Source organism: Sminthopsis crassicaudata, chromosome 2, assembly GCF_048593235.1.
Source record: "Sminthopsis crassicaudata isolate SCR6 chromosome 2, ASM4859323v1, whole genome shotgun sequence".
Classification (NCBI taxonomy): Eukaryota; Metazoa; Chordata; class Mammalia; order Dasyuromorphia; family Dasyuridae; genus Sminthopsis; species Sminthopsis crassicaudata.
The window spans coordinates 371,960,420-371,983,423 of NC_133618.1; the positions used below are offsets into that span (position 1 = coordinate 371,960,420).

A 23,004-nucleotide genomic window follows, 5' to 3' on the forward strand; every position below is an offset into this window, starting at 1 on the left:
AATGTACACTATTTCAAAGTCTGATTCTTTTTGGTCATGTATACATATATCGTATTTAATTTATACTCTAACATATTTAAGATGTATTGGTCGACCTGCCATGGGGGGGGGGGGAAGAGGAGAGAAAAGGAAGAAAGAAAGAAAGAAAGAAAGGAAGGAAGGAAGGAAGGAAGGAAGGAAGGAAGGAAGGAAGGAAGGAAGAAGGCTATTATTATTTTTCAAAAGAATATAATGTTTAATGTAAGTTATGGTGAATGATCAGTCAACAAACATTAAGCATCACCCAATTTTTTTCTCTTGAATAAATAAAGGAAAAATAAGGTTTCTGAAGGATAGGGACTTTTGTTTGTTTTTGTGTTCCTAGCACTTAGCACAATTTCTAGCACATTATAAAAGCTTCAATAAATAATCTATTTAACTATTCATCCACCACCTATCTATCCATCTATTTATATATATATGTAGGTACGGGTAGATGGGTATGTGTATACATATAGTAATCTTGACTCAAATCTAGACTTAGTTACATAGCTCCTGTTTGATGTGAAAACCACTTCCTTTCTCTGGACTTCAACCTCCCTACCTATAAAATAGAAGAGTTGAACTAGATGGTCTCTAAGGCTCCCTTTCACTGTAACATTCCCTAGTTCTACGATCCTAAAGTCCTTTCTACCTCTGTTAATGTTCCAGATTCTAATATCTATTCCAGGTATGATATTCTGTGTTCTAGATCTTCTTGTTCAGTGAAGTTCAATTCTCCATGATCCCATTTTCAGTTTTCTTGGTAGATACTGGACTGGAGTAGTTTGTTATTTCTTCTCCAGCTCATTTTACAGATGAGGAAACTGAGACAAACAGACTTGTTTAAGGTCACCCAACTAGTAAACATCTGAGGCTAGAGTGGAATAGAGGTTCCAGGCCCAGCACTCTATCCACTGCCCCAAATAACAGCCCCATATAGCTCTCATATATCCTGAAATGCCTTCCACTTCTGACATTCACTGATCAATTTGTATGATTAATTATGTATGTTTTGGGTCTGAATACTATGGTAATATATACAGAAGCTCTTGTCTTTCTTTCTGAGGGACAGAACTATAACATCATACCCCTCCAATTCTCTAATACCCAATTTGGCATTCTCTCTTTTTCTACTCTTTAGTTTTAGCTATGCTCCAGCCATTTGTAAGGGGCAAGTGACTAGCACTCCAGTTCTATTAAGCCATTTAATATTCAGTAGTTTTATCAAGAGATATTTACTTCAGAGATATAGCCTGGAAACTGAGTGGATGCCTGTCAGTTGGAGAATAGCTGAATAAGTTATGGTATATGAGTATTATAGAATATTATTGTTCTATAAGAAACAATAAGGAGGATGATTTCAGAGAGGCCTGGAGGGACTTATAGGAACTGATGCTAAGTGAGATGAGCAGAACCATGAGATCATTGTACAGGCAACAAGAAGATTGTACAATGACCAATTCTGATGGACATGGCTCTCATCAACAATAAGATGATTCAAGCCAGTTCCAATGGTCTTGTGATAAAGAGAGCCATCTGCACCCAGAGAGAGGACTATAGGAACTGAGTATGGACCACAACATAACATTTTCACTCTTTTTTGTTGTTTGCTTGCATTTTGTTCTTTCTCTTTTTCTTCCTTTTTGATCTGATTTTTCTTGTGCAGCAAGGTAATTATATAAATATGTATAGAAGAATTGCACACATTTAACATATATTGAATTATTTGTTGTCTAGGAGAAGGGGTAGGAAGAAGAGGGAAAAAATTTGGAACATAAGGTTTTGCAAGGATGAATGTTGAAAATTATCTATGTATATGTTTTGAAAATAAAAAGCTTTAATAATAATAATTTTTAAAAAGATATAGCCAGGACAAAGTACAAACATTTCTCTTAAAACCTGAGGACATAATTCCCTACCCCTCTGCCTACATACGTACATTTCAGTCCTATGGTAGGCAAGAGATTCAAAACTTAGTTCAGGCCATACATAGCAGTGGTCCTATTAAGTGCAGCATCTCTGTGAGCTTCCACTGGGCTGGAGTCCTGGGCCTGCACTCCTCAGGGCATCATTGCTGGAGTCCTGCACCTGCACTTCTCAGGGCATCATTGCTGGAGTCCTAGACTTGCACTCCTCAGGCATCATTGCTGGCTCAATAACAACATTTTGCCTGGATTATTGAACTCCTCAGATCATCAGAGTTGGCCTAGCTACAGTATCCTACCTGGATTCCTAGACTCCCAGATACCTGTGGCTCATGCCACAGGAGACTCCATTCTCTGTACCTAGAAAGAAAAAGAACAAGCAAAAAGGCTGAGAACTCTGGCCTACTTGTAGGGGGACCATATGGCCTCAGGGAGGGAAGAGACAAGAAGGCCGGCCCTCCTTCCTTCACCATGTGGCCTCACATGCCATGATCAAGAGTCACTTTGCTCCCCCAAACTCTAATGTAGCAAAGAAAGACAGCAAGAGCTGAGGCAGGTCCTTTTGAACACACTGATTATTTGGTCAATGGGAAAAAGATTCTTAAGCAAACCAGTTACAGATGTTCCACACATGCATTTCCCTCATATGTCATCATTGTTTCCCTGGAAGGAGTTTCCTTACAGCCTCTAACTTACAGACTGATGAAGTCTACATTTGTGCCAGACCCTAATTGCACTATTATAGCAGAGTCCCTCTGATGGTGCACATGGTTCCAATCTACCACTTTTGAGCGCTGCTTCTGGTTAGGTGATGGCCCAGTACTGGGAGGATGTAGTAAATGGCAAGCCCAAGAAGTGCTTTAGTCTTCTCTCCAGTCTATGAGACAAGAGCCTGCAGGTGGGTTGCTCCAAGCCGACTAAGAGAAGAGCAGCTTCTGGCTTGATTTTTTGTTTTGACCCTCAGTTAGCAGATAGTAAATTGTTTCTAGGTCCTCATGAAGGAGATGGGGTGTTGAGTAGCACCCTTTCCCTCCAGCTCATCACTACTTCTACAAGGAGAATGGACTGAATTAAGTAAGCTTGAACCTAGCCCAGTAGGCTTCATTTTTTTGTTTTGTGTTTCCTTTACTGAGTAGTTGATTGAAATTCATTCTCAGGGCAGATGTGTCTAGGCTTGGAAGAGATCTTGTGAGATGGCATAGCCCAGAGGCTCTGTGAGTCCCTTTGAGTTGCAGTTTCTTGGAAGCAAAGGTAGTTTCTGTGTGAGAAAACACAGAGAACATTGGCCCATGTCTGGCTGTTAAACTAGCAAACATGTCCTGAAAATTACTTGACAGTGAAAAGCTGAAATGTAAAATGCCTAATTAGCAGCCTTGCAAACTGCTTTTTGTTCTGATGAGGTTTAAGGATCAACTTCCCAGAAGATTGTAACTAACAGTAGTTATAAGTTACTTAATGCTGTGTAAGTCATTCTTTCTATTAATATATGCTGTGAGTCTTGTATATTGTGTGTAGGAATAAATTACCTGTGCCATACCCGATTCATATTCATATTGAGTACCTTTTTCTCTTCCCTTTTTTGGGGAAACCCTGGACTTGAGCCAACACCTAAGCTACATATAATTTATCCCCCAGGTTCACAGGGAAGGATTTTAATGAACTGATGAGTGTGAGAAAGGGGAGTCTAATACCTCTGTTTATAAGCAGGCTTCCCCAGGCCTGAACCTAGGTCCAGAGCAGAAGGGAGCGCTGAAGAACCCCAGCTCCCATGGGATGATCAGAATTTCTCTAAAGTTAGATTCTGAATCTGTAAGATGGTTGTGGGGACAGAGAGCCAAGAGTTCCCTTATAAGCAGATTGTGGAAGATGCTGACACCATATCTGAAGATGTAGGTTTCCAAGCTGGACTCAGAAGGAATTTGTTACTGGACACAACCTAACAGAAGTGAAGTGCTAACAAGGAATAGAGAGGTAATTTCACGCTTCAGAAGGAAATCCTATATCTTAGTATTTTGGTGATAGAGGGTTTATAGGTTAATTCAGAAACACTTCTTTTCAAAACTGAGAGGAGAAACATCAGAGCTTACTTTATCAAAAGGCATTATGAGAGAGAAGTAGGAACTGTCACAGAAGCAAAGGCCCTGATGGTAATGCTCTGCCACTTGCTATATTACTTTATCACTCTAAGCCTCAGCTTTCCTATCTGTAAAATGAGAGTAATAACTTTTATTGTTACTGTTATTCAGTCATGTCAAATTTTTCATGACCCTATTTGGATTTGTTTGAGTTTTTTGAGGCAAAGATATCGGAACAATTTGCCATTTCCTTCTCCAACTCATTTTGCAGACGAGGAGAATGAGGTTAAGTGATTTGCCCAAGCTCACACAGCCACTAAGTGTCTAAGTTTGAATTGAAGCTCGGGTCTTCCCTATCCAGTGCTCTATACACTGTACCACCTATCTACCCTACAAGTAACAAAATGCAAGCTATTTGCCTCATAGAGAGTTACATTGAAGAAAGCTACAAAGTGCTATATTTATTAAGAAGTTATTATTGTTGCTGTAAGATTAGACGTAATTGGTAGATATATAAATGTACAGAAATGCAGCTCAAGGTAGCATGATCTGGGATCTGTCCCCCCTTTGCAAAGAGTAAAGAAGGTGCTATGGCTACCACCAGCAAGCAGGGTCCAAGACTGCAGAAGCTGAGTAATTTCTAAGAGGACTCTTGGGTTAATATTATAGCTATCATCCATTCCTCAAATACCTCTAGTCAAGGAATAAGTATGGCTTTAAAACAAAAGGCATTATCTGCTTGCTCTCTCAAGGGGGAGGGTAGCCCTTAGCTGAACTCCACAGCTTAGCCTCTTCCCACTTAAAGCTCCCTAACACAAAAGACAGCAAATAGTGAGTGAACCCATCTATTCTAGCAAAACATTAAACAAAAATTAGAACTAAGCAGACTCTTAAGATAAAGAGAGGATCTCACCTTAAACTGAGTGAGAGGGAATCATCTCATCAATGCCAGTCCATTTTTATCTGTCAAGCACTGGAAGACAAGAGATATGTGAGAGGCCAGCTTCCCCATACATCTGCTGGGCTCCAGTTAGACATCCAAAACTTTGAGCTTACCTCTCAAGAGCAGCCCTGCCTGCATCAGTCTATGTCCAACAAACTCTTATGCTCAGCATTCTCTCAACCAATAAGGGGTCTCTTCCTTCCATGCAGTATGCAGCATAGAAGCATTTCTCTGGAAAAAAACCATCTCAAGCTTAGTCAGAAGCACGGTTACAAGAGGGTTTGGAGAGGGGAAACAAGTTGTGACAATGAGTTTGTGACTTAGCCAAGAACAGAATCAGAACTCAGACCTCCTATCTGAGGAAACCCAGGGCTCTTCTTACCATCCCAGTTTATCAGGTCTTTTAGTTATTCCCAAACTGCAATGACTTAAATTTAACAATTGTTTATTAAGTCTTACTAAGTGGAAAAAACCAACAACTTTTTTACTGTGTGACAGATGATGAGGTCTTCAAGGTTGGGTGTGGTTAGGAATTGATAAAAAATCCCTGAGGCAGGCAGGGAGAAGTCTCTGACTGAGATCAGTTCAGCCCCATGGTCCCACCCTCTGGGGAGGTCTTCCAGATAGAATCCAAGTTATGTAGAAAGCCTGAGGTCCACCTTCTCTAGAAGTCTTAGGCAGCCTTCTTGCCATGCCCTATCAAAAACCCCAGTCAAGTCCCTAAGATTAAATTTTCCCTTTAAAATCTAATTATGGGCCACGGCTTCATTGGGTCAGTCTACCACAAGCACTCTGTCTTTCTCCTTATCGTTCCCCCATACCATGTGATCTCTCCTAACCCCACCATAATGTAATGCCAGAGAAACTGAGCAAGACAGAGATTAGAGAGAATTTAATACAGAATTTATTAAATGGAGAGATTTACTGGGACCAAATGGATCCATGGTTGGTCCCAGGGCTGAATAAGACTATCATCTCAAAGAATCCAGCCCTGAATATCGGATACAGGATTATTTTATAGGATAACAAGAACAATGACATAATGGGGTAGGCATCTAGGATGGCATAATGGGAGGTACTGGAGAGGTTCCTGATGTCTAAAATGGATAAAGACCTTTATCCCATTAAACATTAAGAGGAAATAAGTATAGCCTAAAGTCTAAGACCTTTATCCTAGTATAGCCTAAGGTCTAAGACCTTTATCCTATCAAACACTAAGAGGGAATGGTTATAACCTGAGGCAGAGTAACTGAATAGGACAATTAGGGAAATTGGGTCAGGACATTAAAAGAGAACTGTGGCACAACAATACCTTGTAAAGTCTCTCCCGACCCCACTTTTCCTAATAGCCAGCTAACTCTTGTGGGGTGCTAAGTCCCTTTCAGAATTTAACCTACCAGCTAAGGGGGTGTCCCAACCTGATAGGGAGCTCTCTTTCTATTGGGTAATTGTGAGTTTCCACTGAAGAACTTGTCTTTCAGATGCTCTCCCAACTCTATTTCATATTTACCATTCCTGGTGTCTATTGTATCCCTTCATCTTGTCTGATATCTATTCTCCTAAATAAATCTAACCTTTTGTCAAAGAGAATAGCCATTGTGAATTCTCCACATGACTAAACCCCGACTTTTGGTGCCCGCCATCATCTGCTGTCTACCCTACCCACATCCCCAGATCAAGAGAAGTCACATGGTATAGATCAATCAACCAATATTTATTGACACCCGAGTTACAGCTGAGTTATTAGGAGAAATAGAATATGAACTTTGTTGTGACAGGGATGTACACATACATGCACATAAGTACATGCAATATATATGAATAAATATACTTATATAAATACACATATGTTGAAACGTAGTATATGTATATTATACATGCTTATACATACATCTATATGCAAAATATACACTTGAGTATATGTGTACATGTATGTATAAACACAATATAGATGATATGCATATGCACACATGTATATGTAAATAGGTACATGTGTGAGATTGTATATGTATAACTATACACACTGTATACATACCTATGCATATTATATCTATACATGCATGTATTATATAAATATACACATTCATGTATTGTACAAACACAAATACATGCATATAGTTAAACACACATTATTATCACATATGCATGCATCTATAAACACATATACACCTATAATCACAATGTATGTACATGCATGTATATGAATATTTACACCTATAACCCATTCATATATGTATAGGCATATATGATATATGTGTATTACATGAGCATATACATACATGCATATTATATATATATATATATATATATATATATATATATATATATATATATATATATATATATATATATATATATATATGTATGCATTCATTTATACATACACAGATCCAATGCTCTGTCCTGTGTCACCTACATGCCTAGATATATAGATATGGATAAAACACAGGGCTTAGAAGCAAAAATGCTCATCTCCCTATCTTCCAGATTTCAAATTTAACTTCAGATATTTACTAGTTGTGCGAGCTAGACAAATCATTTAATCTTGCTTGTCTCAGTTTCCTCATCTGTAAAATGAACTGGAGAAGGAAATGGAAAACCATTGCAGTATCTTTGCCAAGAAAACCCTAAATAGGGTTACGAAGAGTTGATTATTATTAATGAAAATAATTGGACAACAATGAAATAATATATGTGTATATGTATGTACACACATATACACACATGTGTATATATATATACACAAATTTATCTATACATATAACATGTAAGAATGAATGAAAAACTACAAAGTGATTTTGTGGGGAAGGAATGAGCAGTTATGGTCAGGAAAAGCTTTTTAAAAGCTGACGACAACTCAACTGAGTCTTGAAGGTATAGATATTCTTTGAGAGACAGTTGAGGAGAACATTGCAGCCATGGAAGAACGTCAGCACAAGCTGAAAGCCAGTACTGAGGCACAAAGGTGGGAATGGGTAGTCATGTCTGAGTCAGAAGGGCAGTTTGAATGGAACATAGTATACCTGAAGAACAGTAAAGTATTATATAATGCAGTAAAGCATTATATAATGTTTATATAGTAAACAGTAAAGTATTATATGTAATATAATTATATAATCCCAAGTAGGTTGGGATCAGGTTGTGAATGTTATTAAATGCCCCCAAAAGGGGATTTATATTTGATCCTGAAAATAATTCTGATAGTAGAAGACAGAAGAGTCTCTTGGGGTGGGAGTGGGGGGAAGAGGTGTGAGTAGATGATATGGTCAGATTTGTGTTTTAATTAAGTTCCTTGGCAATAATATGGAGGATGGATTGGAGTGTGGAAAGACTTGAGGCAAGGAGACCAATTAGGTGTTAGTAATAATCATGCAGGCAAATGGTGATGAGGGTCTGAGTATCTCCAATTTATCCTATCTATATCTTGTTTGTATGTGGTTGTGTTCATGTTTTCTCCCCCATTAGATTATGAGCGTCCTTGCCTTTCTTTGGATCCCCAGAGATCAGCACATTAGTGCCTAGAACATTGTGGGTACTTAATTAATATTTGTTTGTTAACCTTACTTGAACTCGAGCAGTAACTGTATGAGTGGAGATGGGAACAGATGGAAGAGATGCTGTGGATGTAGATTTGGCTGCTGAGTAGATATTCTAAGTAAGAGAAGAGTCAAGATAAGTCCTCCTCACAGGCCCCTTCCAGCTCTGCAGCTATAGTCTTGATATAAGGGGGTGGCCCTTATCTGGATGTTTTTATTTCTTGAAAGGGTGTTTGTTTCAAAGACAAGGAGAAAAGCAACTTCTCAGTACTTGGGCAAAAATACAGCTGTAGTTGAGAGGACCTTAGAGAAAGTAGCTCCTCAGAGGAGAGGACTAAAAGTACCTGAAACAAAGTAGTCTTTCAGAGAAAAAGTACTTACTAAGAGCAAACATAGCTGAAGTGTCTTATTTCCTCAGTAATTTATTTGCACATTATTTTTGTGTGATAGCAGCTGGATGGTGCAGTGGATAGAGTTCCAGGTCTGAAATCGAGAAAACTCATCTTCATGAGTTCAAATCTGACCTCAGACACTTACCAGCTATATGATCCTGAGCAAGTCATTTAACCTTGTTTGCTTCAGTTTCCTCATTTGTAAAATGATCTGGAAAAGGAAATGACAACCCACTCCAGTATCCTTGCCAATAAAACCCTAAATGAGGTCATGAAGAATTCAATACAACTGAACAACAATAACAAATTGTTTATAGACTTTAAGAGTGATGGTTGGGAAAATCCCCACATCAAGAACTTTTTTGGTAACTATGGAACAATAAAACTTTACTTATCTGTCCTGGGTCTAATAGCAATGTGAATTCTGATTGCTTTCTCTATGGCACAGGTGAATCATTTCACACCAGGGAACTCTGCAGGAATCAGTAAGAGGCTAGAATTAGTGACTGAAGAAGCTAAGTCAGCAGCCATTGATAGCAGAAGACAGAAGCTGAGCCCAGAAGAGACAAACTTGACTTGAATCAGAAAAGAAGCAGCTGCTTCAAGCTGAACCCAACCCAAGGCCAATTTTGCAACTGCTGCAGGGAACTGATTTGATTTAAAGAATCCTTTGTTGCTTAAAAATCTGGTGGGAAAAGGAAAAGGCTAGGCTGCTTTGCCCTTAAGTGCTTGAGTGTGTATAAACCCTCTGAGCCCAGTGAATAAGCTTGAATTACACTGGAGGTGCCAGACTAAGTGGGATTGTTTTGCTAAATTAATGCTACCTCAAAGTCCAATAGGCCTCAATAGTTCTGCAGACTCCAGGTTTAGGGTCTCTTCTTTCATTAAAAAAAAACTTCATACTGTGTCAAGTGTGTTTGGAAGAGCAGCCAGCAGAGAAGTAGTTTCTCCCAGAAAGACATTAGAGAAGTCCAAAAAACGAATATCCCCATCTAACAGGTGATATTTGGTAAAGATTATTCCCTCCGCCTACATTTTTGATTCACAGGTTAATTGTACACTATTTAAAAGTCCGATTCTTCTTGTGCAGCAAAATAACTGTATGGACATGTATACATATATTGTATTTAACATATACTTTAACATATTTAAAATGTATTCGTCTACGTGCCATGGGGGGGAGGAGAAAAATTGGAACAAAAGGTTTTGCAGTTGTCAATGCCGAAAAATTACCCATGCATATATATCTTGTAAATAAAAAGTTATAATAAAAAAATTTTTTTAAATAAAAAAATATATACTTTGTTCATGGTTCTCTCTGAGCCCTCTGCATTTTCTTTGGGGCAAAATAAAAACTATTCTATAGCCTAAAAAAGAGATTTCCCTAAGGAGATGAAAGACAAGATCTGCAGTTCACAGTTTCCTTATTCATATAAGCCTCCTTGTCAGGTTTCTCTAAGTTTGTCTATTCTTCTCCCACAGACCTATGTGCATTAAGAGAAAAGTGTGACTTAGTTTCTAAAAGTTTGGATATTTTATTTTTTCTCTAATTACACGTAAAAATATTTAAAAATTTTTTTTTCTAATTTTGAATTCCAGATTTTCTCCCTCACTTGCTCCTTTTCTTCCTCTCCTATTGAGAAGGCAAGCAATTTGACCTAAGTTATATATGTGTTGTTATGCAAAACACATTTTCATGTAAACACAGACAAGGGGGATATCTAGGTGGTATGGTGGATAGAGCACTGGCCTTAGAGGACCTGAGTTCAAATCCAGCCTCAGACACATAATACTTCTTAACTATGTGAACCTGAATAAATCACTTAACCCCAAGTGTCTCACACACACCCCAAAAAAGAAAGAAAAAAGAAAATAGACAAAAATCCCCCCAAAAAATAAATGTAAGAAAAATATCTTTGATTTGTATTGAGGCTCTACCAGTTCTTTTTCTGGAAATAGCACCTTTCATCATATGTCCTTCAGAATTGTCTTTGATCACTATATTGCTGAGAATAGCTAAGTTATTCACAGTAAATCATCATGCAATATTGCTTTACTGTATATAATGTTGTCCTGGTTCTGTTCATTTCACTTTGCATCAGTTCATGTAAATCTTTCCAGGTTTTTTCTGACAGCATTCTGGTCTTGTGACTCATTTTTATGGATAGATTGTTCTATAATGCTTACTTTTACTTTTACCTTTTTTGTTTAGTAAATATTTAATGATTAAGTATTAATGCTGTCTTCTTAGCTGATTTTTTAAAAAATAGCATAATGGTTGGGGCTCAAGGGCTACAGTTATGAATAGTAGATATTTAGTTTCCCTATAATACAGTTACCCCTAGGATCCTGACAGTTATGGCCCATCCTCTGGAAACCTCCTTCCACTTCAAACCCATCAGTTTGAGTGTAGGTGGGGATAAGCCTGCCCCTCATCTAGAAAGAAAGAAGAATGGGGGGGGGGTGATGCCATCCCTTTATTACACTGATTAATTGGGGCAGTTTCCCAGAAAGAGCAGGTGATTCTATTAAAATGTTGGTATAGGGGTAACCCTGAGCCCTTCTGGTCTAAGTCATATGACCTGGCAGCTCTGGGGGTACTATTTCCCACTAGGTTATGTAATTTCTATGTTCCCATAGCAGTTAAACTTGAATTACATGTAATGAGACATACAGAGCTAGCTCTTGGCTGCTAATTATGACACTAAGGTACAATCTAACTAGCTAGGGCATTTTAAAAAAATCAACACAGTTTTCCAATTCTTTTTATTATTGTTGTCGTTCCAGACTTGTGATTTCATTAGCAAAAAGAACTCCCAGCAAGAAACTCCTTTTTACCAATGCAGACCTGTAAATCTTTTAAGATTTATAATCTTGAAGATCTGCTTAGGTCACTGAGAGTTTAAATGACTTGTTCAGAATCAATGAATCAGTAATAAATCAGAAGTAGAACTAAAACTCCAAGAATTCCTAATAGTTGGCTTCCTGTGTTGCCTTTCCATTCATCTAATTTTTATACATATATGTAAAAGTGCTTTTAATCATTATATAAATACTAGCTATTATTACTAGTATAGAAGAACTATCTATGAGGAAACTCCTTTCAAGTAATGCAACTTTGCAGTCTATAGTCTCTCAAAAAATTAAGGCACTGAGGTTAATTGATTTGCCCATGAACACATAATTGATATAATACACAAAACTTGTATTCATGTTGACTTCCAAGCTGGCCCTCAAGTTATCACTACTAAATAGGAAGCCACGGGGTACAGAGGAAAGTAGTAGTCAAAGAACTCAGTTTGAATTCCAGGTCTGCCACACCCCACCCTGTGTGATCTTGAACAAGTTATTCCCCCTCCTCCCCCATCTCAATTTCCTCATCTGCAAAATGAAGGGGGTAATCTAGATGGACTCTTCACTGAGTCCCAGATTGCTAGAAAGCCTCCTTAATGATGAAGTCCATGGTCTTTTGAAATTGATTTTCCTAACCACCCAAAGTACATAAAAATGCAGATTACTCAGATGACGATATGCAGTTGGAAGGGACAGCACATCCAATTAGTGCTTTGGTACATACATCTCAGCACTGCAAAATGACAAGTAAGGCTCAAGATTAACTAGGCAGAGCCCTGCTGGCTAGATCACAGTGGGAAATTAGCACATTCAGTTTTCCCAAGTGACTTGCTTTCACAAGAGTCTATCTTTTTAATACAGATACTATCCTGGTGATGCCATATGACTGTAGATCATGGAATACCATGATTTCAGAAGAATCATAATTATAAGTAACCAAAGGGAAATGAAAACCAAAAAGAATGGAGAGGATGAGCATGATACAAACATGTTTCTAGCAATGACTTGCATTTGAGACATCAAGGCAAGAACTTGGGGCAGCTAGATGGTGCACTGTCCCTGGAATCAGAAGATTCCAAGTTCAGATCAGACCTCAGACACTTAACACTTTCTAGCTGTGTGATCTTGGCCAAGACACTTAACCCAATTACTCCCCCCGCCCCCCCCCCAAAAAAAAGACAATAACTTGTCCAGAAGAGAAGGTGTTATCAGTCATAGGTATCAAGGGCAAAGGATATCTGATAACTAGCCTACATACTTCATTGGCATCTACAACATGGTCAAAAAGAAAGTCTCTAACACATTGGATACAGTGTCTGGAGGAGTTAAGAGAAAAACATAATAAATATCACTCAGGATAAGAAAATGTGGAAGGGTTTCAATCTATTAATGGAAGGAATTATAAAAATGGACCAATATAACCAAAGTATCAAATCAGTGGGATAGGTCATTAAGCACTTTTCCACCCATTTTTCTCATTTTATTTGTCATAGAAATACTGTGAGAAAAATAATAACCACATTTCACAGATGAAACTGGGGGTTAAAGAGGTAAGTAGAGAAGGGTGGTCCCATGAAACATGTGCTCTTGCACCTTGGAGATGGATTGGCTTTTGCTGAGAGACAAGAGCTTCTTCTTACTAAGATAAATAGCAAAGCCTTTGTTAGCAGCCCTGTATCTTGTTGTTGTTCATCCTTCATCCTCCATTCTGAAGAGGACCAATGACATCAGGAGGATGACATCTTGACTTGCAAGTGAATTGGATTTAAGTGAGACAGGGCTGGGCTGTGTAAAGTAATCAGCCTTAGTCTCTTCTTCAGAGTTATCATAGTCCAGTGGCAAGACACAGATGTTTATGCCTGGGTTTTGTATAAAAGAGGATTGGTGACAGAAAGTCATGGTCAATGGTTTCTCTTTTAGAGGAACCTTTCCACTATAATCCACTCTCCTCTCTTTTAGGCAGGCAGTCTCTCTTGGAATAGATCAACCAAGCTCTAGATCCAGCTCTTTCAGCAAGAGAGTAAGGGTGGAAATATTTCTCTCCACTATGCCTCCAGAAGCAGTAATGGGATTTATAACAAGAGTAGATGGCATTGTGAACATGTAGTTAGTTCTCTAGGTAGGTCTGAAACTGGATGTCAAGCTCCTGGCTAGCTCTTCTGTTTTATGTTTCTTTCCTTGAACCTATTTTCTGTCCCTAGCAATCATTTTGTGAGTTTGAGAAATCAGCATTTAAGTAGGGGCTGGAGACCCAGCAGGCAATGCTTCCTGCTATTAACCATATTACCTCTCAAAAAACTACTATGACCAACAAAGCTCCGATGCCCACCAGGCAGAGGTCACAGTCCTGAGCTCAGAGGGAAAATGCAAGTTTGCTTATCCAAGTAGTCAGATGCAATGTTAGTCCCAGGAACTGTCCTTTACAGAATACATTTAAAAGCAATCTCTTATCCCATGCTGGAGTAGGAATAGACTTTTAAAACAATGAATTTAATCTCAATCTGATTAGTGATGCAATAGATACATAAATACATACATAATCTCTCAGAAACATAGCTACAAATACACTTATGAACATAACAAAATATATACAAATATATAGAGATATACTCAAATACAAAAATGTGCATACAGATAAAACAAATACTATTACATTCACATAAAGACCCCCCCACTCTCATAAGCATAAAAAAAGAAAAAAAAAGATAATCACACATACATGCAAAAACAAGCTATTTTTTCTTCCTAAATACTCTCTCCTTCCTTGACTTTCCCAAGATACTACTGCCTTCTGACTTTCCTTCTGCTTGACTGAACATTCCTTTTTAGTCAGCTTTTCTGATTCACTGTCTTCCTCCCACTCCCTAAGGATGGATGTCTTCTAACCCTTTTCTCTTCCTCTCTGCTTCCTTGGCAAGTTCATCTATTCTCATGGGGTCAACTATTATCTCCATACAGATGGCTCCCAAAGTTCTACCTCCACGATTAATATCTCTCCCAAACTCCAATTCCACCAGTAGGTAAACAGTTCACTAACTACCTGCCCACAAAACCTTTCTACCTGGACACTCTAGCAGAATCTTAAATTCAAAGTTTTGAAAATTGAATGTTATCATCCTTTCCCTAACTGATGACTCCACTATCCTCCCACTCACCCTGATTCTCTATCCTTTTTTGCTCCTTTACATCTCCTTAGTCAAAAGTTGTTGACTATCTCCAGAATTCTATTTTTTCCACTCATACTATTATCACTCTCATCATTTCTTATGTAAACCCTAAAATAGTCTTAGTCTAGCTGGTCTCTTTGTTTCCAGTCTTTTCTTTCTCTAGTCTGTCTTTTGGAGAAATGCCAAAATAATTCTCTTAATGAACTAGTCTAGCAGTTTCCTGCTCAAAAATTTTCAACAATTCCCTATTTCCCAAAGAATAAAATTCAAACTCCTTAGCCTAGAATTTTAATATCTTTTATATCCTGGTTCTATTCTACCTTTCAAATCTTATTTCACAACATTCTCTTTCACAAAATAGACAATTATAGTTGTTCTCTAACCTCTTACCTCCCCTATGTGCAATGGAATCTCTTCTCATCTCCTTATTCTAAGTCTGGCTTCCATGGATGAAGCTTGTGAAAGAGGAAGAAGGGAGATGGCTTGGGAAAATAAGAAGCTGAATAATAAGAAAGAAATTGTGAAGGTGATTTTTAGAGGTCTGGACTCATGAACAAGGCTGCAGTTAACTTTGGGAGGAAAGGAATTTGGAAAAAGTTTAGAAGAACTTGAGAATAAGCTATAGAAGGATAATTTGTATTAAAGAGAAAAAGTTTAATTAAAAATTAAAGAATTTATTAAGAAGGAAGAAAAAGACTAAGCAGTCAGGACCTAAAGAAAACACAAAGAGAAAGGAAAAAAGAAGGGAGCTAGCTGGTAAGGTAAGTAAAACAAATACATAAAATAAAGAAAGAAAGAAAACAAATTGGTTAAGCAAATAAGAGGTTAGGGAGAAAGGGGAAGGAAGTAGGGTGAGGCTATAAAGTTCCTAACAGTTGATAAAGGTATAAAGGTCTTAACAGGTGTTTAGCAAGTGAGGTACAAACACCCACCAGTAGCTCAAAAACAAGACTGAGAATCTCATTCAGAAAGGAAAACAGGAAGAGATCTCCAAAGACAATTTGATGTGCAATGTTTGCATTTCTGCCCTTGATAGACAAGGAACTTACTATCTATGTATCATCAGCAGTGTAGTCTCTCTTCAAGAAAAGAAAGGATGAAATTCAAGAATATCCTTCCTCAATTCCTGTTATCAGGCACAATGAAGCATTCTTTGAAAATAAACAACAGCAAAAATTCATTGAGGAGAATGGGGAAGAAGGGAAATCATTTTAAAATGACAGAAAGGAAATTTGACCCTTACCAGGAGTTTGGAGAGTAGAATGTCCTATAACAGAGAAAAGAAAAAGGGAAAATTGTAACCTTGGAGATAAAAAAACAAAAAAACAAAACAAAAAAAAACACTAATTTGAGGTTCTTCCTGGAGAGGAGAAGGCTGGATGTATTGATGAAGGGACTGTTTATCTTCCTAAGAATGATAAAGTAAAGGCAAAGAAGTTACCAGGTAAGAGTTTATTCAATAAGAATCAGAGGAAGAAGGGAGTGCTGAGGCAGCTATTGGTTTGGTCTGATAAGAGAAGACATTTGCCTTCCTAAGGCAAGTTTCCATAACATAATAAACTCTTAAGACTTGAATACTTGACTACTATCCACTTCTGGTGATTCACACAGGCACAAACAGTACTGCTAGAAGGAACCTAGGAAATATTGCCATATATTTCAAAGTGTTGGGCAAGAAACTGAAGACACAAAGGTATAAGTTTTGTTTTCCTCACTGAAGTTAATTGAAGGGAAGATGTTCTGGGCTGGGCCTGACTCAGACCAAAGAGTTCCCTGGTCATTTATATTTTATGATGAAACACAATTAAATACTTGTAGATCATTTGGTAATTAAGAAAAAAAAATTTAACTATAGCAGGAGAAGGATATTCAACTAGGAGAGTGAAGGAAAAAAGATCAAACAAGTATTATTAAGTGCCTACAAGTTATTGTCAGGCATTATGATAACTACTTTACAAATATTATCTCACTGAAAACACCCTGAGTTGATTCAACTGAACAGAGCAGTCTTACCTAAGATGACTGTCACGGTCTGTAGGCACCGAGTAGCAAAGAGCAACTGCCTGTTTTGTATTTGGATGACCAGGAAGTGATGTCAACAGGTAAAGTGCTTGGTTCTCTGAGCCAATTAAGTCTCAAGGATGATTTTAATATCTTTTTATGGAAAAACTAGCCTAACATGCATGGGGGTCAGGGGTTAGGATATTGCTCCCACAACACAAGTGTGAGGAATAAAAAACCCAAGAGTTTCCTGGGTAATTAATAAGTTTACTAATTAGAATGGCAAATAACCAATAAATCTGTGGTTGTTAGTCTTTCTGGGCAACCAAAGACAAAACCATGGAGATCCCTGAATGCTTAAATACCTTTGGAAAAGGAGGTACCTCTGACAGATGAAAACCATTTGATGAACAATTAATGAGGGGGTACACACATTAATGAGGAGGTGGACTAAAAGTCTTCAGTGCCTCAATGCTGAGAATGTGATTTGATCATGAGACTCAGTGGCCTCCAGCAATCTGGACAAAAGAATCCATCTCTATCCAGAAAACTCTGGATTGTTTTCTCCTTCATAATCTGAGTCACCCTAAATTCTAATGTAGGGTTCTAAGGACAGTGACTCATTTCCTAGGGGCAAATACTCACCTATACTGGATTTTGCTTACACTTTTAAAAAAAGGTAAATTCTTCTAATTGGGTAGGATTCTGCCCAAGATCCAGGAGTATGTATCCCAATCTATCAACAATGTTCTTCAGTCCCAAAATGAGGAAATAGAAAGAAAAAAACTTCAATTCTAATTTAATAATTGGTATTAATATAATAGAAATATAATCATTTTTCTCACAAGGAATTTAGAAGGGGGGAAACTGACATGAGATAAAAACAGCTAGCTGGCTAAGAAGATTAATCCCAAAAATGGTATTTCTGGACCATGGCTGAAAATACAGGAATAACAGATTTTTGACCAGAAAATAGAGAACATCTATAATACAGTGGTAAGAATGTCTTGCAAATGTAATCAAAAGAGATTTTGATTTTTTCTTAAAGATTGGGGAGGGAGGCAGCTAGGTGGTGCTGTGGATAGAGCACCCCAGCCCTGAAGTCAGGAGGACCTGAGTTCAAATTTGACCTCAGGCATTTAACACTTCCTAGCTATGTGACCCTGGGCAAGTTACTTAACCCCAATTGCCTCAGAAAAAAAAAAAAAAAAAAAAAAAAAGATTGGGGAGGGAGAAAACTCCTCATTTATATTCCATATTAGTTACAATAGAAAGTAGCTTCGGTGAAGGAGGAAGAATAGCAGGAAACCTAGAAATTCAAAAAATAAGAAGAGAGCCAGTAGTAAAAACCATAAGAATTTGTAAAGCACTTAACCCAGTGTCCAGCACATAATAAATTTTTTAAATATTTTAATTTATTTTTAATTTCAATAAATTCTTAATAAATACTTCTTTCCTCACCTCTTCCCTTTCCCATAGTTTTGAATATCTAAACACAAATGCTCAAACTTTAGGTAACAAACAAAAAGAATTAAAAGTCCTGACGCAAGGAGTCAGTTGATTTCATTATTATTATTATATTATTGAAGTTTGGTAGTTCTAGATTTTGACTATTAAATTTTTATTTAAATGAGATGAGATAAGTAAAAGAGATTGTGAGATACCACTATACATTAAAGAAGTATATTGTATATACTTCCCTATATAATGCTTCCTCACATAAGAAAATCAAGGAAACAGAAGAAAGAAATGTGACGGAAAGCATTTGGGCAAATGTCAATGAAGAAAGAAATAAAAGTCTACTTGACACTGAAGTATAATACAGAGCACTTAAAAAAATGAAACAACACAATTAATGCTGGGAACAAATCATAAGCACTATACAGTAGTAATCACTACTATAAGTTTCAGTGTTGGGTGTAGATAGCAGAGGAATTGATAAAAATTAATCCCTGAAACAGGCAGGGGAAAAGGCACTGATAAAGATCATTTTAGCTCTATGGTCCCACCCTCTGGAGAGGTTTTCCAGTCAGAATTCAAGTTATGTCAAATCCCTGAGACCCATTCACCTTGTCATGCCCAGTCGGAAATCTCAGTCATTTCCCTGAGGTTAAATTTTCCCTATAAAATGTGCTTATGGGCCACCCCATGACTGCTGCCCTCCTTTAGGTCAGTCTGCCACCACACTCTGCCTTATAGTGTCTTTCTCCTTATTCCTTCCCTCTCATAAAGGCAAGAGATCATGCTACTTGATCTCTTGACCCCACTTCTCCTTATTGCTAACTAATTCTTTTAGTCCCTTTCAGGATTTAGCTTGCCAGCTAAGGGCATGTCCCAACCTCATGGGGAGCTTCCTTTCTCCTGGTAAATGCCAAGTTCCACTAGGGAACTTGTCTTTTTCATCAATTATTAAAATCTCTTTTTATGTTCTCTGAACTCTATTTCATCTTTACCATTCCCAGTGTCTATTGTATCCCTTCATTTTGTCTGTAATCTATTCTCCTAAATAAATCTACCTTTTGCCAAAGAGAATGGCCGTGTCTGAACTCCAACTTTTGGTACCTACCATCATCTGGTATCACCCACATCTGTGATAGGGAACTTCAGCCATTCAGACATAATATAAGCTTCTCTCTGGCAAAAATTACCGAAGTATATAACTTCTTGACTTGCCATAATAATAATTTTCTTCTTCAAAAGTTCTTCTTCAAACCAGCAAAATTATATTTTGGATCTAATTTTCGGCAACTGAAAGGACACCATTAATGAAGTTTTTAAAAAAGAGATAGGAATCATGAGGGGGAGTAATCATTGTACTTCCTTCTAAAGTGTGATAGAAGAAAGAGGAAAACTAGGCATAAAGTGTCATGCATCCTAGTTTCTGGAAAGTAAATTTCCAAGGGTTAAAATTAAAAATATGATAGAATTACAGAAAATCATACCAAGGAGGACTGAGAAAATCTCAAGAACAAATTCTAAAGACAAAAATTTAAAGAATTCCTAAAAAGGAGGAAAAATGTAAATTATGTGAATAGACCTATGTGGGATGTACAAGTTATTCACCAACTAATTAAGATTTTTAAGATATTTTCAGAAGAGCAGGTAACAGATGAAGAATGGAAAAACAAAAAAACAAAACAAAACAAAACAAAACTATCATTTTAAGTGTACAGAGTGCTAGAGTTCTGATGAGCCTTGAGGTTGAATAGGGGACCACAAAAAGAATGCTGGCATTTTGCAATTTTTTGGTAAATGATTTGAGTTAATGAACTTGCCTAGTCACATAATTACCTAACTAGTCTAATATTGTAATGCTGGAAAAAACTGAGCAAGATAGGGATTAGAGAGTATTTAATAATTTAATTAATGGAGATATATATTGGATCAAATTGGATCCACAGTTTAGTCCCAGGGCTGAATGAGACTATAGTCTCCAAGAATCCAGGAAACAGAGTTCTCAATGACATATATACTCGTGGCTCAGATGCAGAGGGTAGACTGAGGCAGGGGAGAAGTCAAGATACTGAGAGAGGAAATGGAATTCATGACAGGGTGGGGTGAGCCTCTGGAGAGGGGATGACATAATCAGGGGGAGGCACCCCAGACGTGGGGCATCTTGATAAGACTGTATCTGATATTCTAATAGCTTGGGATGGGGAGAGGCATTCTGATGTTCTACCAAGTATTCTGATAAAGAGGAAGGGGAGGTTTTGCAGAACTGAGAAGCAGGGAAACTGAGGCAGGACTAGGTCAGGGTAATTAGGGAAACTGAGTCAGGACAATAAAAGAGAACTGTGGCATAACAATATCAGATTTGAACTTTCTCCTGACTTTTGCATTATATCCATTGTGCCATCTAGCTGTTGCATTTTTTTTTTTTTTTTTTTTTTTACTGTAACCCTTATTTCAAAAATCTCTGTCACAGTGACTATGGAAACTGTTAAGTCTCTTTATGAGTCAAATAGGAATTCAGATATTATCACTGAGACTTCAGTATTTCAAATAGAATGTTGAAGAAAGTCAGGTTGGCATTTGAAGGAGACTTGATATTGAAATCACTCTTCCTCTGGAAACAGGAAGATATCAAGATATTCTGAGAATGACATTATTAAAATGTTAACTTGACAGAAACTGAGGAAGACAGAGAGGAAATAGGTGAAAAGATCTTTCTTGAAGTAGTATTCTCTTATGAAGAGGATTTCATAGACTTTAATGCCTTGAGAAACACTGAAAAAATAATTCTTAATGTCTTGAAAACTGTAGGGAAGTTAAAATAATATTGAGGCAATTAGATGATAGAATGTTAGTCAGAGTATTGGATTTGCAGTAAGAAAAGAGCCAAGTTCAAATCTTGTACTCGGATATTCACTAGTTGCAATCACCTGATTTCTCTCAACTTCAGTTTCTTCATTTGTAAAGTGGAAGTAAAATAATAGCAATTATTTCACTAGGCTCTTGTAAAGATACATATATAAACATATAACATATATAAACATAACATATATAAAGTTCTTTGCAATATTTAAAGCATTTTATGAATCTAGTTGTTATAGTGGCAGTGAGATGATACAGTGTATAAAGAGCTGTGTCAGGAGTCAATCAAATGTAGCCTTAGACATGTCCTAGCTGTATCATCCTGGGCAAGTCCCTGTTTAACTCATTTTCTCATCTGCAAAATGGGACTAATAATAATATCTATCTCCCAGGGTTTTGGGGAAAATCAAATGAGATAATTATAAAGCATTAAGCATGGTGTCTGGCACATGGTAAGTATTATGTAAGTATTAGTATTATTGTTATTATTAGAGTTTTGAGGTGATTGTCAAAATATTATAAATTATAAATGTGTTTATTCAATTTGTTAATAATTTAAATATTTTATTATTTTAATATTTATTTAAGTATAAATAATAATCATTACTACTTAGAAGTTTTCTCTTATTCACTGAATTATTAATATTTAATGAATTAGAGTGAAGGCTCAAACTATATCAGTTAATGAGGAAAGATTACAGACTTATTAATAGGAAATAAATTATTCAATATACCCCTGGATTATTATAGAGTACAAGATTAATAAATTAAATATACAACAGAAATTCAAGAGCAGACTGAGGTTATATGTCTACAAAGAATTGTGGTTAGACCCCCCAAAACCCCATTCACATCTGTTACATGTGGGGGTCACATGGAATATGTTCTCCTTACACCTGTTACATTTAGCTATATTGGGAGAAAGAGGATGATCAAAGAACAGTTGGAGTGGCTGCTTGGGATGGCTGGGATGACCAAAGACAGCATGGTGTTGTGGAAAAAATGTTTAAATTGGAGTCCCAATTCCTTGGCATTAACAGACCTCATTTGCAATCCTGGCTCTGGTGCTTACTTAATTCCCCTACGCCTTAACTTCATCATCTGTGAAAAGGGGAAACTGGATTTCCTATGATAATTTACAACAGAAAGAAAGTAAATCTAAACAATTATTCTTTTGATTTTTTTTTCATTTTTTGCATTGGAAATGATGGGAAAGTGAAAAGGCATACTAGATAAATTAGGAAATAATAAGATATTGCCTACTTACACTTGATGAATTCAAGTCACCTTAGTCAGATGAATTTAGGACTTAAGTCTAGAAAGAACTGGTAGTTGTGGTTGCTGAATTGATGCCAATAATTTGTATTTGAAAGATCGAGAGAAACAGAAGAGGTAGTGAGAGACAGGGCAGCTAGGTGGTACTGTGCATAGAGCACTTGAACCTGGACTCAAGAGGATCCACATTCAAATGTGACCTCAGACATATACTAGTTGTATGACCCTGAGCAACTCATTTAATGTGGTTTGCCTAAGTTTCTGTAAAATAAGCTAGAAAAGGAAATGGCAAACCTCTCCAATATCTTTATCAAGAAAATCCTAAATGAAGTCATGAAAAGTTGGACACAACTGAACAACCAGAAAATGGGGGGGGGGGGGAAATGTGGCTATGGTTTTCAAAAAGGGAAAGATGATAAAGTTTGTAAACTGGATTTCTGGGGGAAATATAGAGCAGATCATTAAAAAGATCATTGAACCCTAGAGTCAGGAAGATCTGAAT

At 37.2% G+C, this 23,004-nt stretch overlaps 1 long non-coding RNA gene across 3 annotated transcripts in view; it reads right to left on the reverse strand.

Moving 5' to 3' along the window:
- Positions 1-1,893: 1,893 nt before the first annotated feature.
- The window catches only part of LOC141553521 (uncharacterized), a 33,574-nt gene continuing 12,463 nt past the window's right edge, over positions 1,894-23,004 (reverse strand). The window contains exons 1-4 of one of the 3 annotated variants that reach the window (XR_012485491.1): positions 16,926-16,958; positions 5,078-5,195; positions 4,935-4,994; positions 1,894-2,306 (exon numbers count right to left, since the gene is read on the reverse strand). This is a non-coding gene — a long non-coding RNA (uncharacterized LOC141553521). Of the gene's footprint in view, positions 2,307-4,934; positions 4,995-5,077; positions 5,196-15,302; positions 15,614-16,925; positions 16,959-23,004 lie in introns of those variants that run through there. The other 2 variants (XR_012485490.1, XR_012485492.1) reach the window with 2 other exon arrangements.